Source organism: Taudactylus pleione, unplaced genomic scaffold, assembly GCF_031769625.1.
Source record: "Taudactylus pleione unplaced genomic scaffold, aTauple2 ptg000021l, whole genome shotgun sequence".
Lineage (NCBI taxonomy): Eukaryota > Metazoa > Chordata > Amphibia > Anura > Myobatrachidae > Taudactylus > Taudactylus pleione.
In genome coordinates, this window is record NW_028284423.1 from 15,817,501 (window position 1) to 15,822,500 (window position 5,000).

Below are 5,000 nucleotides of genomic sequence, written 5' to 3' on the forward strand. Positions count from 1 at the left end.
TAATCCCACCTACAGTTCCAGAACCTCGATTTAATTTCTGTCCTTTCTATAGTAATATATTTAGAATAGTATAATATAACTGAGCATGAAACATGTGTACTTTAATACTCACCCTCATTGATAATTAAATAAGGAAAAGCATCACTTAAATAGTGATACTTTAACATTATAAACTTCCTGATAGCACAGTTAGAGTAGCAGATTTCATTTATTTGATAGCAATTTTTACAGAAATCTATAATTTATAGAAGGCAAATATAAAGGACCTACCTAGTTTCTCTTAAAAAAGTACTTTCTTTCCCAAATGCTTAAACTGAAGAAGTAGGAGAAGCCTTATTGCAATATCAGTCTGAGTTCAATCCCTAATCCCACCAACAGTTCCAGAACCTCAATTTAATTTCTGTCCTTTCTATAGTAATATATTTAGAATAGTATAATAGAACTGAACATGAAACATGTGTACTTTAATACTCACCCTCTTTGATAATTAAATAAGGAATTATTAAGCAATTACATTGCATTATTCTGGAACTGTTGTTGTAATTGGGGGTTGATCTTAGACTGATTTTGCAACTAGGCCATTCGAGTTTATGCATCAAACATTAATTTTGAACACCTGAGCCCACAAGCCCAAAAATCAAAATGTCCTATTTTATTAGCAATAATATACTGTTGTCAGATACTTTTTGAAATAATTTATATAGGTTTGTTGCTAAGAATTTGTATTTTCTTAGTTCAGTTTGGCCTCCCAAAATATAAAGACACAATATGACCTGATATCACTATAACTGACCAAATTGGAGCTTTAGATGATCAAAGTTCCTTTTTGAGCATGCTCACAGCTTACACCTATGTGAACTCTGCAATCAAGCCCAGATTAATAACTCCAAAGCATCAAAATAAATATACATATTAATTTTTTATCCTATATGACAACATATATAGTACAAACACCTATACTTTCTGACTGCAATGTGAATGGTTTTAAAATCTTGTATGCAATTGGGGGTATAGCTCAGTGGTAGAGCATTCGACTGCAGATCGAGAGGTCCCTTGTTCAAATCCGGGTGCCCCTTTTACCTAGCTTTTAATGTGTAAAGGTACTGAATCAATTTGCAGTTTACAGCTAGATTGAAACTCAAGTACAGGAAAAGCTAACACAAGTAAGAGCAAGAAAACAAAAAAAGTGAAACTTTAACATTATATACTTCCTCATAGCACAGTTAGAGTGGTAGATTTCATTTTTTTGATAGAGATTTTTACAGAAATCTATAATTTATAGAAGGCAAATATAAAGGACCTACCTAGTTTCTCTTAAAAAAGTACTTTCTTTCCCAAATGGTTAAAAATGAAGAAGTAGGAGAAGCCTTATTGCAATATCAGTCTGAGTTCAATCCCTAATCCCACTTACAGTTCCAGAACCTTGATTTAATTTCTGTCCTTTCTATAGTAATATATTTAGAATAGTATAATTTAACTGAACATGAAACATGTGTACTTTAATACTCACCCTCATTGATAATTAAATAAGGAAAAGCATCACTTAAATAGTGATACTTTAACATTATAAACTTCCTGATAGCACAGATATAGTGTGGCAGATTTCAGTTTTTTGATAGAGATTTTTACAGAAATCTATAATTTATAGAAGGCAAATATAAAGGACCTACCTAGTTTCTCTTAAAAAAGTACTTTCTTTCCCAAATGCTTAAACTGAAGAAGTAGGAGAAGCCTTATTGCAATATCAGTCTGAGTTCAATCCCTAATCCCACCAACAGTTCCAGAACCTCAATTTAATTTCTGTCCTTTCTATAGTAATATATTTAGAATAGTATAATAGAACTGAACTTGAAACATGTGTACTTTAATACTCACCCTCTTTGATAATAAAATAAGGAATTATTAAGCAATTACATTGCAGTATTCTGGAACTGTTGTTGTAATTGGGGGTTGATCTTAGACTGATTTTGCAACTAGGCCATTCGAGTTTATGCATCAAACATTAATTTTGAATATCTGAGCCCACAAGCCCAAAAATCAAAATGTCCTATTTTAATAGCAATAATATACTGTTGTCAGCTACTTTTTGAAATAATTTCTATAGGTTTGTTGCTAAGAATTTGTATTTTCTTAGTTCTGTATGGCCTCCCAAAATATAAAGTCACAATATGTTCTGATGTCACTATAACTGACCAAATTGGAGATTTAGAAGATCAAAGTTCCTTTTTGAGCATGCTCACAGTTTACACCTATGTAAACTCTGCAATCAAGCCCAGAATAATAACTCCAAAGCATCACCATAACTATACATATTAATTTTTTATCCTATAAGACAACATATATAGTACAAACACCTATACTTTCTTACTGCAATGTGAATGGTTTTAAAATCTTGTATGCAATTGGGGGTATAGCTCAGTGGTAGAGCATTCAACTGCTGATCAAGAGGTCACTGGTTCAAATCTGGGTGCCCCCTTTACCTAGTTTTTAATGTGTAAAGGTACTGAATCAATTTGCAGTTTACAGCTAGTTTGAAACTCAAGTACAGGAAAAGCTAACACAAGTAAGAGCAAGAAAACAAAAAAAGTGAAACTTTAACATTATATACTTCCTCATAGCACAGTTAGAGTGGTAGATTTCATTTTTTTGATAGAGATTTTTACAGAAATCTATAATTTATAGAAGGCAAATATAAAGGACCTACCTAGTTTCTCTTAAAAAAGTACTTTCTTTCCCAAATGGTTAAAAATGAAGAATTAGGAGAAGCCTTATTGCAATATCAGTCTGAGTTCAATCCCTAATCCCACTTACAGTTCCAGAACCTCGATTTAATTTCTGTCCTTTCTATAGTAATATATTTAGAATAGTATAATATAACTGAGCATGAAACATGTGTACTTTAATACTCACCCTCATTGATAATTAAATAAGGAAAAGCATCACTTAAATAGTGATACTTTAACATTATAAACTTCCTGATAGCACAGTTAGAGTGGCAGATTTCATTTATTTGATACCAATTTTTACAGAAATCTATAATTTATAGAAGGCAAATATAAAGGACCTACCTAGTTTCTCTTAAAAAAGTACTTTCTTTCCCAAATGGTTAAACTGAAGAAGTAGGAGAAGCCTTATTGCAATATCAGTCTGAGTTCAATCCCTAATCCCACCAACAGTTCCAGAACCTCAATTTAATTTCTGTCCTTTCTATAGTAATATATTTAGAATAGTATAATAGAACTGAACATGAAACATGTGTACTTTAATACTCACCCTCTTTGATAATTAAATAAGGAATTATTAAGCAATTACATTGCAGTATTCTGGAACTGTTGTTGTAATTGGGGTTTGATCTCATATTCATTTTGCAACTAGGCCATTCGAGTTTATGCATCAAACATTAATTTTGAACACCTGAGCCCACAAGCCCAAAAATCAAAATGTCCTATTTTATTAGCAATAATATACTGTTGTCAGCTACTTTTTGAAATAATTTATATAGGTTTGTTGCTAAGAATTTGTATTTTCTTAGTTCTGTTTGGCCTCCCAAAATATAAAGACACAATATGACCTGATATCACTATAACTGACCAAATTGGAGCTTTAGATGATCAAAGTTCCTTTTTGAGCATGCTCACAGCTTACACCTATGTGAACTCTGCAATCAAGCCCAGATTAATAACTCCAAAGCATCACCATAAATATACATATTAATTTTTTATCCTATATGACAACATATATAGTACAAACACCTATACTTTCTGACTGCAATGTGAATGGTTTTAAAATCTTGTACGCAATTGGGGGTATAGCTCAGTGGTAGAGCATTCAACTGCTGATCAAGAGGTCACTGGTTCAAATCTGGGTGCCCCCTTTACCTAGCTTTTAATGTGTAAAGGTACTGAATCAATTTGCAGTTTACAGCTAGTTTGAAACTCAAGTACAGGAAAAGCTAACACAAGTAAGAGCAAGAAAACAAAAAAAGTGAAACTTTAACATTATATACTTCCTCATAGCACAGTTAGAGTGGTAGATTTCATTTTTTTGATAGAGATTTTTACAGAAATCAATAATTTATAGAAGGCAAATATAAAGGACCTACCTAGTTTCTCTTAAAAAAGTACTTTCTTTCCCAAATGCTTAAACTGAAGAAGTAGGAGAAGCCTTATTGCAATATCAGTCTGAGTTCAATCCCTAATCCCACCAACAGTTCCAGAACCTCAATTTAATTTCTGTCCTTTCTATAGTAATATATTTAGAATAGTATAATATAACTGAACATGAAACATGTGTACTTTAATACTCACCCTCTTTGATAATTAAATAAGGAATTATTAAGCAATTACATTGCAGTATTCTGGAACTGTTGTTGTAATTGGGGGTTGATCTTAGACTGATTTTGCAACTAGGCCATTCGAGTTTATGCATCAAACATTAATTTTGAACATCTGAGCCCACAAGCCCAAAAATCAAAATGTCCTATTTTATTAGCAATAATATACTGTTGTCAGCTACTTTTTGAAATAATTTATATAGGTTTGTTGCTAAGAATTGTATTTTCTTAGTTCTGTTTGGCCTCCCAAAATATAAAGACACAAAATGTCCTGATATCACTATAACTGACCAAATTGGAGCTTTAGATGATCAAAATTCCTTTTTGAGCATGCTCACAGCTTACACCTATGTGAACTCTGCAATCAAGCCCAGATTAATAACTCCAAAGCATCACCATAAATATACATATTAATTTTTTATCCTATAAGACAACATATATAGTACAAACACCTATACTTTCTGACTGCAATGTGAATGTTTTTAAAAGCTTGTACGCAATTGGGGGTATAGCTCAGTGGTAGAGCATTCGACTGCAGATCGAGAGGTCCCTGGTTCAAATCCAGGTGCCCCCTTTACCTAGCTTTTAATGTGTAAAGGTACTGAATCAATTTGCAGTTTACAGCTAGTTTGAAACTCAAGTACAGGAAAAGCTAACACAAGTAAGA

At 32.3% G+C, this 5,000-nt stretch overlaps 2 non-coding genes across 2 annotated transcripts; both read left to right on the forward strand.

Moving 5' to 3' along the window:
- Window positions 1-1,004: 1,004 nt before the first annotated feature.
- TRNAC-GCA (transfer RNA cysteine (anticodon GCA)) lies at window positions 1,005-1,076 on the forward strand. Its single transcript has one exon. It is a non-coding gene; the product is annotated as a tRNA-Cys (tRNA).
- A 3,759-nt stretch (window positions 1,077-4,835) lies between these two features.
- On the forward strand, window positions 4,836-4,907 carry TRNAC-GCA (transfer RNA cysteine (anticodon GCA)). The gene has a single exon. It is a non-coding gene; the product is annotated as a tRNA-Cys (tRNA).
- The last annotated feature ends 93 nt before the right edge of the window (window positions 4,908-5,000 follow it).